Genomic DNA, 12767 nt, shown 5'->3' on the forward strand with positions numbered 1-12767 from the left:
GACATGATACATGTGTATATTCTTTTCTCCGGTAACTAATGATCCTCAAGACGGGTTGGGGATATAATTGTAATCTAGGAGGATTGCTGATTTAAGGCAGTATTCCTATAAAAGGAAAATAAATTCCTATGAATTTTGGGAAACCAAACCAAAGTAAGGAAGTTTACCTAGATAAGGAAATACTTCCTAGACAAGGTAATATTCCTAGATAAGGAAATATAACTAGAAAAGGAATTAAGCCTAGATAAGGAAATAGATTCCTAGAAGGTTTGGGAAACCATTAATGCTATAAATAGAGATGTTTAGCTCATAGCTAAGACATCTGGAGTGTGGTTTGTGGTACAAACACACCTAGACCAGATAGAGAGGTTTGTGAGACAAATCACCTTGAGAGATTGCGAGCGTAACAAAAAAGAATTGTAATAGTTTTCTTATTCATAATCTAGAGAAGATATTTTTTTTCGAATCTGGTCTCTAGTGTGTTCTATTTTCTAGTTTTCGTCTATTATTATTCTGAATTCCTCCTCTATAATAATAGTCAACAAGGTACATAGATCAGTATGTATCAACGAGACTAATATTTTGGATCATACCGTTTCTTTCAACCTATCTCAATGAATGAAGCCCCTTATGATTTATAGCGAAGATGAATCCAATCTATAGAAAAGCTTATCCTTTAATACACCGAATAGAATACCCCACGTTCTGAGGCCCGGAGGAACTCGACTGAAAAGAGAGGAACTGGCGTGAGTCTCCCTATGGTCGAGTCTCTTTAGAGACTCGAGTGTAAGCGATATGATCAAAGAGACTCGACTACCAAGGGAAAGGGCCCCGTAGGGGGTGAGACCTCATCACTCAACCCTTAGGTCGGCCACAACCAACCCGAAAAATGTTAAGGAATTTAGGTACACGTAGGTGCGAGGAGAGGGATAAAGGCACTTACCTGTTAGGGTGAGGGACTCGACGTAAGCGGAGAGGAAGGAAGCAATCCCAGCCTCTGTGCGGCCGATCATTCTGCTGGCATCTCGCATTCACGCCCCCGTTTCACTGCCGCTCGAGGATGTAGTTGTAGATACGTCAGTTTCTTCTTGGTGGGTCCTTGGATATACCTCTTATCTCCTTCTAAGACATGATCTTGTCGTCTCCATATCTAATATGTCACTTAGGCATCTCTGCCTCGCTACGGGTCAACACCTCCGAAATAAATGGAAGACTTCATCCAGTGACTCCGCGATCGACCTCTGAACGATCAAAATGAGGTAAAGCTTGAAGATAAGTTTTGTACTCTATTAATTTCTCAGTCCCTCTATGCAGTGATCCAATATGTGGTTCCGCATGTTCTAGTACCTCTCCGTTCATATCCAATACTGATCGTGAAACACCATGAGCAACAGGATATTTAGGTCCGAAATTCGAAGTGAAAATTTTGATTTGCCCGTTTCTAATCGTCATGGGGAAAGAAAGGAAGAAAGGAGAAAGAAATTATTCCCCTAGAGCGTGTCCAGTACCACCACAGTACCAGATCATACATCTCCTTTTTCCTTTTTCAGTACCCGATATCGAAACTTTGTTCAATATACTTGTGTTAACATTAACATATTTCTTGCATACTGCTTGAGCCAGGATCAAATTATGTTTTTTACTTTTATTATTTACTTTACTTCGGTAGAACCTGGTGAACCGGGCGTACAAAATAAAATTTCTTCTTTATACGATGAAAGAGAGACAAGGATAGCTCAGAGGGTAATACATGCGATAGTCCACATCATCCTCTAGGTGGAAATTCTAGTATTTTATATGTACATGTTCCTGCGGCTAGGATGAGTATACTCGTTTATCTCGTGACGGCTATAAACAGTTCCTTCTTTCTATTAATTTAGTTGCAGGAAATCCTACACTACACTCTTCATGTGATTTCATTATTAATCAACTCATTTTAAGTTTGTATTCTTAATTTTATTGATTAATCTTTGGATGTTCTTACAAGAAAAGATAAAGAATTCAAGAATGATCTCTGCTCTAAACTTTCTCTCTCCTATTTATTTGTTTCTTACTTCAAAAAAGATCTCTATTCTCTTTACAATTCGAACGACTATTTATAAGGAAATACATAGTGGATGACAGATAATCTGTCCCTTATTTTCGGGTATGGTTTGCGACAATCTCGCAACCTTACAGATGTTAATTTCGCAAACTCTCTAATTTTTGCAGGATTATCATATCTTTCTCGTGATCTAAGCTGACGTCATTTATTTTATCATTTCTAAAATTGTTCTGCGACGCTGTTGTACTGTGTCACTGATAATTTCGCTGAAACATTGTCATTGCGAGATTCTAATCCTACATCTTGCCTCTTCTCATATCTTCTCTGCAAAGTAGAGAATGATGTGAGAAATGCCGCAGCTGTTCATCTTTTCATATTCTACATTTATCACACGTACTCTCTCTTCCATTTATTTCTTGACACGTCTTCTGTAACCGATGCTTTTCAACCGCTCACATCTTTTCGTCTTAATGGTGTTTATTTCTTCGAGTAAAAAATCTCCTTTATATACTCTTCTTACCCCCCTTTTTCCACTTTTCTTTTTACTTTCTCTTCTATTTTTATTCTCTCATCTCTGCAACTCTGTTATTCTTATGCAAATTCTGTTGCTGTAATTTTTTCTTCCTTCAATCCTTTTACTTTCTATACATTCCCATACTCTATATTCAAACATGGCTCCAAGTGGTCATAGATATGAGAAAGTGGTCATAGATATGAGAAGAATTTACAAGATGTCCAAAAAGATCTTGTTGATAAAGGTTTCACACTCTCCACCATTCCTGGTGAGAACGCCAAATCAATTCTTTCTATCAAGCTTTTCTCTGATCAATATTGTGATGATCAATCAATCATAATTTCGCTAGGTCAGATTCTCGCAGGTCTCCCTATTCCTCTTTATAACCCAAATCTTCCTTTATTTTATGAAATTCTCTCTCATTCGGGATTTTCGCGAGCCATCTTCCAACTGAGTGGGGACTGCATCCATCTGATGCTAGAGTTCACTAATCGTGGTGCTGGTAGAGGATCTCTGTACTCCAAAGAACTTAGGGATCCCAAATTCTCAAACCTATAGATAGTTGCTGAGAAGTATACAGTGGCGAATTTCTTTGAGAACTATGAACTTATCTTCGTGAAGAAAGAGAATACTCGCTGGGGTATTCGCTTAAAAAGGAAAGATAATATTGATGAAGCCAAAATTCTTATGCAATATATTGATTGGCATTATGGTAAAAACACAACTCCTCGCCAATCCAAAGATGATAAATGGTGTGTTTTTCCTTTAATGCTAAAAGGACCCTACATTGCTGGGTCAAATATTCTTCCTGCGAATCTCGCTGCTTATCAAAACTTGGGTTTTCTCTTGGCCCGAGAAGTAGAAAGAGGTATGTTTCTCCCCTTTAAATCATTTTATATTTCTTTATTGATTTTTACTATTTTGTTCGCTAACTCTTGCGACATTCCGCAGATCCAAAAACTGAAGGATAGTTATAACAGGACTGGGAAATCTAGTACTTTGTTAGCTCTTCTCTCATACACATATGAGGTAAGAAATTTTCTCTTATGATTTTAAATAGTACTGTTACTTCCATGCTTACATTTCTTATTTATATTTGTGTGTGAAGATTATTGCTGAAGTAGAAGAATCTGTTGATGTTGCGAAGATTGGTGATAAAGGTAAAGGTGCTCCTCACAGGGAAAAATCAACTGGTCCTCCTCCAAATAAAATGAAAGTTCGTTCTTATTCCCCTTCAAATATTCCTCCTCACGAAAATTCTGAAAGTGATAAGGGTGATAAGGACAACGATGATATTGCTGCAAGTGAAGATTTTCCACCTGAATCTTCTATGGCAAAGTTATCTGGCCTCTTTTCTGATTCTCTACAAGGAATGGGAGATAGTCAATTCGAAGATAGCTGCAAAGGTCTCGCTACCCTTTGCGATGTTCCTTTACTGGATGGTGATAGCTCTCTTCGTGGAGTTTCTAGATCAGTGACTCCCGATTTTTGCATTCTCTCAATAGTCTGGTATATTTTTATCCTTTTAATTCTTCATTGTTATAATTCAAAATTTCTTTCTATATTAATATTTTTTATATTTTTTCGCAGGCTGGAAAAGCTTCTTTTGTTGTTGCCTCAGATCTAGAGAGAAGACGTGAAAATCTTGAAAAGAAAAATCTTCAATTTCGCAAAAAGAATGAAAAATTGGAAGCTGAAGTTCAAAATCTTCGCGAGAAAAACAGAAAATTAGAAATTGATTCTTCCTCGTATAAGAACAAAATTTCTAGTCTTCAGCAAGCTAATAATCAAATTTATGGTATGTTACTTTTCTCTTTTCTCTTTATTCATTCATCCTGTTGTTTTATCTTATTTAAACGATCTTTTTTGCAGACATTTATGGTCTTTCTGATGAAGCTACCCTTCTTCGTTCATTTCCTAATGCCTTGGACAATGATACCCTTCTTGAGCGTCTTAAAAATTCCTTAAATAGCTTCTCAAATGATAGAATTTCTTCTCTTTCTCTACATGAGCTTAGATCTAAATTTCGCCTCTTAGAAACTGATCATAGATCTAGTTTAGGCTTAGCCAATCGATTTAAGCGTCTCCTTCTTGATTCTAAAGAGAAAACCAATGAGTTAAGAACCAAAATTAGTGGTCTCATAGATGATAAGGATCGCATCTCTGATTAAGGTGCCAAGGCTCTGGCGAGGTTCCAAGAGGCTCTTCTTGAAGTTCAACTTGAACGAGATGAAGCTAACCGCAAGAATATCGAACTCTGCGAAAGGGAAAATCAAATTCATTCTCGTCTTCTTGTAAGTAGTGAGGATGAATTTGTTTGGGCTGCGAAAATCTTAGATGATGCTAGAAAAGACTTAGGTGTAAATGTTAGTCTCCAAGTTGAGCATATAGCCTTGATTAGAGATATGATTTCTGACAGAGAAGGTTACTAACTGCTCTTCTTTACTAATTTTTTTCTTCTTATGAATTCTCATCAAGTTAATAATTGATTGTTTTTTGCTCACAGATTCTGAAAATAGATATCGTGAAAAGGTTGAGGAACTCGAAGTTGAAAGGGAGGAACTCGCAAAGAATCTTTCTTCTCGCAACGACAAGTATTCTAGATTAAAGAATCAAATCAAGATCACTGTTGCGAATTTTAAGAATGATGCTATGCATTTTCGCAATCAAACTATCCAAATGGTTTGTGATGATCATAATATCCCACATTCTGATTATCCTTGTCTTTTGGAAGAAATCCCACAGAATACTCCCAGTTTGATTATCTCTGCTAGCGAAGCTGACGATGAAGAATCTGATAGTAATGGAAGTTCTGATGGTGATGAAGATTCTGACGCAGACGAAGAAGGGAATAAGTCTAATGAAGATAATGAAGGATTAACCAAGAAGTAGTCTTTATTTCTTTCTTTGATTCTTTGTAATACTTTTACATTTATTTCTTCTTTCTGTATATTTGTATTTCTTTCATTTTGACCTGCATTGATTAAAACAATTCTTCTTTTCAATACAGTTAATCAATATAATCATTAATTCTTGAATCTTTGAATAAATCTATCTTATGGAAGCAAATAATCATTTTCTAATTTCATACATTCCCATACTTGCCTCTGTTATTTGAATCCAAATGAGAGATTTCATAAAAAAATTCTTATTTTTATAACTTCGCAATCTTGTGCGAAGTGAATTTTGTTTCTTTTCAAAATCTCATTCCTGTGTGGACTTATTTTGCCTTCCTAATTAAAGGTCTTATTATGCCACCTTTTGTCATTGCGACAAAATCGCAGGACGTCCTTGCACTTTCATGCAAAAACCCATTGATCTTGCCTTAACTTTTTCTTTTGTATTATGGCATCTTCAGGAATGTTGCGACAATATGACAGGCCTAAATATTCTTGCGAAAATAAAGCCCCATGACATTGCCGTCTTGCGACGAAATCGCAGGACGTCTTCGCACTTTCATGCGAAAACCCATTGATCTCGCCTTATCCTTTTCTTTTGTATTATTTTCTCTTCAGGATTGTTGCACAAATATGACAAGCCTTAATATCCTTGCGAATAAAAATTCTCATGACATTTGCGTCTTAAGACACTTATCAGCTCCCTAATGGAGGGTGCCGCCCTTATCTCCCCCCTGGTTGACCCTTCAAGGAGGCGTACTTCTACCATACAAAGTTAGCTCCTCCCATCCAGTCTTAACAACAACCAGTTGTTTTCGCAGCCTCTTATCCCTTTTACCTATATGTCTTATGGTTACGAGACTGCACCCTAAGTGGGGTTTTCTTCAGGCCGAGTGCAGTATAAGCCAAGACTTGTCGAGAATGGCAAGGTACGCTTCAAACGTCCCTGACACTCTTGACTCAACCGTGTACCTCGGCGCCTTGATCAGATATGCATTCCTTGGGAGAGTCCTTATTACCTTAGTCTCCCAACCCAAGTCATATGCTTAAGCTGAGAATCCAAGGTGTCTCTCCCGGATGGGCTTCATTGACCCAAAATCTCCATGACTCAGGTTTCGGGGGTGGTGTAGCCTTTCCCTTAGCCATGCAACAGGTACCCCCTTATATGACGTACTTTAGGTCTTACATTTGCCTCTTGCGAAATTGTATTCGCGAACTAGGGTGTACGCCATAAAGATTCGCCTCTTTCTCTTTTGTCATTCTTCTCTGATTACTTTCTTTAAAATTCATTATCTCTGCGGGAGTCTCGCAAATCATTATATTGTATCTGAATTCGCAATCTCAATTTTGTTGTTCAATCAAATGTATTTTTGAGAATTTTACTTATTGCGAGAGTATCACAACAACTTAATCATTCATACATTTCTTATTTTTATTACCTTTGACATCCTCTGCTTCTTTATTATTTTCTGCTACTGCTTCCTTGGTAGTGGTATGTTCATCATTTTTATTCTGAGCTAGCATTAATTTCGCAACATCTCTTCTCCTTTCCTTTCGATTGTATCCACCATCAACCTCTCACTTCTTTGTACATATTTGATTTTATGTCGCCAGTTTTCCTTCTTGTTTGCTCTTCATTCACAAGATTCTATCTCAGTTTCATAACATTTCTTTCCTTCGACCCAATCTCCCTTTATGATTCCTACACCATTGGGGTGAGGGAATTTGATACACTAGTGGAAAGTTGAAGTTACACCTAGAATCCCATGTAGCCAAGGTCGACCAATTAACGCATTGTAGGGTGATTCTATATCAACGACACAGAATGAGATTTCAGAAGATATTCCTTTAAATGGAATTCGCATAGTAACCTCCCCTTTAGGCTTGTTAGCAGTACCATTAAAACCATATATCTTATATGTTGATGGTATAATATCATCATCTCTTCCACCCATGGTTTTATAAGTATGATAAAATAAGATGTTCACAGAGCTTCCAGTATCGACTAGAATTCTATTGATTTCCCATGAATCTTCAGCTTCATCATCCTCATCTTATTTCGGTTTTGGATTAATTTCAAATTTTATTACCAACGGATTGTCATGCACCTCTTATGTAGTAAAAGAAATGATCTGTTTCTTCCATTCCTCTAGTGGCGAGATTTTCGCAATATTCATAGTTTCTCTTCCATCATTATCTCTTGCGAACACTCTACTCAAAACATTATCATGAAAATCTTCAATTGTCTTATATGAATGTACGATAGAGTGACAGGATAGATTTTTTGCTTTTGCACCAACTTCTATGAAGAATGTTTCTTTCTTTTTCATCGTATTCACTTTGTGATATTCTGGTGGTGGTGGTAATGGTTGAGATTGCGGATGCCCTACCAGAAAGTCGTTTAGTTTTCCTTGATCTATCATTCTCAAAATAATTTTTTTTACATTTCTGCAATCGTTTGTGGTATGTCCATGAAAATGATGATAAGAACAAAATTCATGACTTCTGTGGTTTGGAGGTGGTTTCATTCCCATGTTCCACGGTGTTGGTATATTTTTCATCAAGATTATAGCTTCCCATATCTTCTCCGCACTTGCATTTATAGGCGGCATCTTGATTTCTTCCCATATTACCTTGTGACTTCCTTGTCCTTTATTATAGTTTTTCCTTTGACCTCCATAAGTTTCTTGCGGTTGATCAAGCCTTTGAATCTTGTTATTTCCTCCACGATTGTAGAAATTTCTTTCTCTTTCATACTCTTATTGATCTCGGCTCCCCATAGCTACCAATTTATGCTGATTGTTACTTGTCACTTTCTCTTGTTGTACTTGCGAAGTATTCGCCACTGTGTTTATTAACTTGGGTAATAAGCTTGCATTCACTGTTTGTGAGCTGGTGTTCGCAACTGGATATGATTCCATTTCATTTTTCCTTTCCTCTAGAGCAATGTATTCTTCTTGAAGTTTTCGCAATTCAGTCATTGTAATCGTATTCTTGACTCTGAAAATTTGGACATACAATAGCTTTGTTGCAAACATAGCATTGATAAATGATAATATGAGATATCTCTCATCTACACGGCTAGCCATTTCGCTACACATAGTTCTCCATCTTTTAGTCAAGTGTTTCAAACTTTCGCCAACCCTTTGTTTTAATCCAAACACATCTTCTGTACCAGGTCGTGAGGAATTATTACTTATATATGCCCCCAAGAATGTAGTCTGCAAATGATTGAAGGAGGTTATTGTATTCTTTGGTAAACCTTCAAACCATTTTAACGCTTCTCCTGTTAAGCTAGATGCGAAATATTTGCACAATACCGCATCATGATTTTCCCATTGTAACATGCACCTCACATAGGCTTTAATGTGCTGAATTGCACAAGTTGTTCCATCAAAAATACTGGTTAATGCAGGCAAATTGCATTTCGGTGGTATTCCTCCTAATTGTACTTCCCTTGTAAATGGAGTTTTCGCAGCTTCTTCTATTGCTTCATCCAATTGTCTTCTACCTACTTCTCCTCTGTTATTTAACATTCCTCTCATTTCTTCTAATTCTTTCAAGATTTGTTTATTTACACCAGAATCGTGATCCACTGGTCTTTTTAATTTTGTTTCTCTTCTTCTGCGCTCACGTCTATCTTCTCTCACGAAATTTTGCATCTCTTATTCATTATCCTCATCTCGTCTTCTTATGCGATTCTCTTCCTCATCTCTATCTTGAATTCGCAAATGATGATGCCTTTCATTTTCCCCTCCATAATTTTGTTCATTTCTTATCAATTCAATACGCTGTCTTTCAGCCATTCTCTTTACTCTATCATACTCCTCATTAAGATTGTCGTTATTCCGGTTTTGTGTACGCCTTGTTTCTCGATTGTCATGATTGTTCTGGCGAATTGTATCCTAAAGCTCTTGTTCTTCCATTCCCGCTCTCAATCTTTCACGTTCGCAGATTAAACGTGCTTGTTCATCATAATGTCTTTCAATTTCTTCTTCAATTGCCTGTTGATTTCTTTGAGTTTCTCTCACGTGTAAAATTCTTCTTCCTTCCTATTGATTTACTTCGCCATCTTGGTTATTTTGTCCCTGATTTTGTCCGTTCTCTTGATTTCCTCCAATTTTCCCATCATCAAAAGTTTCATTTTGTGGAATGTAACGATCATCAGTTCTTTCTCTATTTTCACGATATTCTTCATTATGATTTTATATTTATTCTTGAATATTGTTTCCAGCATTGATTGTGGGTGAATTTCGCCTCATTTCTCTTCTAGTCTATCTTGAATATGATTTTGTAATGCTTATCGATCTTCTATTCTGTAGTCTTATATTCTCCATCCTTAATTAGTGATTTTGCCTTGTTAAATTCGCACGTTCTTCTGCCTCAGCTCTTCTTTCTTCATGTATTCTTCATCTCAATGTTTCTAACGCTCCAATTTCCTCACCTCCATGAATTATTCCTTCGTCTGCTTCTTGATTTCTCTCTTCCTGTCTATAATTTCTGTTTTGTTTCTCTTCTTCTATTTCTTCTGCTGAATTTGATCGCCAAGTGTGTATGCTCACCCTGTCATAATCTGTATTCCTCTCTTGAACTAGTGTTTGTTGAATTGGCGGTTGAATTTGATTTTCTTTATTATTTCTTATTCTAGTAGATTCTCCCATTTCAATTCTTTCTCTTCCAGCAATTCTTTTGCTTCTTCTAATAGTAGTCGGTTGTTCGGATGTATTTCTTCTTCTAGCCATTTCTTCAATTTTAACACTATTGCAAGAAATTATGAAAAATTCTTAATCAATCACTTTAAATTTTCACAAATCTCAATATCAATCTTTAGCTTTTTATAGAATAATCTTCAACTCCTCCCTGTTTCTAGCGTCATTATGTAGTTGCAGGAAATCCTACACTACACTCTTCATGTGATTTCATTATTAATCAACTCATTTTAAGTTTGTATTCTTAATTTTATTGATTAATCTTTGGATGTTCTTACAAGAAAAGATAAAGAATTCAAGAATGATCTCTGCTCTAAACTTTCTGTCTCCTATTTATTTGTTTCTTACTTCAAAAAAGATCTCTCTTCTCTTTACAATTCGAACGACTATTTATAAGGAAATACATAGTGGATGACAGCTAATATGTCCCTTATTTTCGGGTATGGTTTGCGACATTCTCGCAACCTTACAGATGTTAATTTCGCAAACTCTCTAATTTTCGCAGGATTATCATATCTTTCTCGTGATCTTAGCTGACGTCATTTATTTTATCATTTCTGAAATTGTTCTGCGACGCTGTTGTACTGAGTCACTGATAATTTCGCTGAAACATTGTCATTGCGAGATTCTGATCCTGCAATTAACAAAACATCCCCTCTTTCTTCGATCTTTAGGTGCTTTTTCTACGTTCTTTACCTTAGTGACTGGAGATTTCTGGGGAAGACCTATGTGAGGCACCTTTTGGGTATGGGATGCTTGTATAACTTCTATACTCATCGTGTACCTTATTTACTGGGTGCAGTGCTTTCTCAAAAGATTTTTGTTGAACTTCCTTCCATTTCAATATGTGTTGGACAGATCGATATACCAATAATGAATTTTTCAATCAAACGATGGAATACATTGCATCAACCTGGTAACATTAGCCTATTTGGTACATCGATCCATGTATCTGTGCTCATTCCAATCTTGTCCAACTTTGCTAACTCACCCTTCTTCAGTGTATGCTTCTACGTTCTGGAAACACGTCTTATGATTCTCTCTTTTTTGGAATCCTCTGTAACACATCTTGGGGTGGGATTAATACTTAGATGCTTTCAGCAATTATCTGCTCCGCATTTTGCTATCTAGCGCTAGTTTACCATGGGCCCAATAACTGGTACACCAGAGGTGCGTCCTTCCAGGTCCTCTCGTACTAGGGAAAGGTCCTCTCAATGCTCTAACACCCACACCAGATATGGACCGAACTGTCTCACGACGTTCTGAACCCATCTCACGTACCTCTTTAATGGGAGAACAACCCAACAATCCCAGGTGGCGAAGAGCCGACATCGAGGTGTCAAACCTTCCCGTCGATGTGAACTCTTAGGAAAGATCATCCTGTTATCCTTAGAGTAATTTTTATCCGTTGAGCGACGACCCTTCCACTCGGAACCGTCGGATCACTAAGGATGACATACACGAGTCGCATGTGTACAACTCAATTCTGTTGTGAATCGTAGCAAAAAAAACTGTTGCGAGTTTTGTGACGAGGAAAACTGTTGCAAAAAATTTGCAACAATAATTCGCAACAGGGCAAAGCTGTTACGGAATCTAGTTACTAATCCTTAAATTTGGTGTAGCGTATATTTACTCGGCGCTCATGCATGTTCCACATGTCTACCAAATTATAATGGCCGATCTCCTGTACACAAATGATCAAGCACGAACATATGCCGACATATATGTACTCACAATGTGCAAAAATGCCGAGAGAAGATCCATAGGTGCATAGACTGCCCTCCATATATCATATCATAGGATAAGCAATGTGCAAAAGTGTGGTCCAGCAACTTTTTTCTTCCGGGATTTTCCACAGCAAAATCTGTCAATAAGGCTGGCATTTTCCAAACGATTCTCACATGCATTAGTCTTCTAGTGCATTTGTTTCACGTGGTGGGGAGATAGAGATAAAGCAAAGGCCATCTTCATTGACTAAAGTGAGTGGAAGCAACAAAGAGCTAAGATGATGGTGACTGAACGAGTTCGTATAGGCCTGTGCACGGCACAAAGAGGCAGAACGGTCTGAACCATTAGGCTAAAGTTGTTGAATTGCAGGAATAATGGACTCATGGTACTTGCGGGTGCCGTTATAGTAGAGAGTGATAAAGTCATCCAGTGATGATACCGGTGACTTAAGTTCGGAAATCTTTAACACTACTAACCACTAAATTCTTTACCAAACAAAAAAGAAAAAAACTGTGATATGTATCAAGCCAGGGCCGGCCCTGGAACCAAGCAGACCATGCAAGGCATTGGGCCACAAATACTTGGGGGCCACATTTTGTAGTTAAACACTATGGACAATTTGAAACGAGATGGGCTGATATACATATAAGAGCAGCAGTTTGCTTAGCTATAGAACTTACGATAAATAGTACCTAAGTTGGCGAACGCGTTATAGTAATACTTTAAGTTGTCAAAACCTAAGTTTATGACCGGATTTTTTACTGCTTAGTCTCTGTATATAATATAATTAGTTTGCACATTTTGCATAAACAAAATCGTATCTCATCAAGCCTGTTACCATAGACCATCGAGCATTATAATGGATGAAGTTTATG

The 12767-nt window shown here is 37.2% G+C and overlaps 1 pseudogene; it reads left to right on the forward strand.

Annotated features, from left to right (window-relative positions):
• The first annotated feature begins 1450 nt into the window (after positions 1–1450).
• On the forward strand, positions 1451–12173 carry LOC113362735 (annotated as a pseudogene).
• Positions 12174–12767: the final 594 nt, after the last annotated feature.

This window comes from Papaver somniferum, chromosome 1 (genome assembly GCF_003573695.1).
Source record: "Papaver somniferum cultivar HN1 chromosome 1, ASM357369v1, whole genome shotgun sequence".
In the NCBI taxonomy this organism is placed as follows: Eukaryota; Viridiplantae; Streptophyta; class Magnoliopsida; order Ranunculales; family Papaveraceae; genus Papaver; species Papaver somniferum.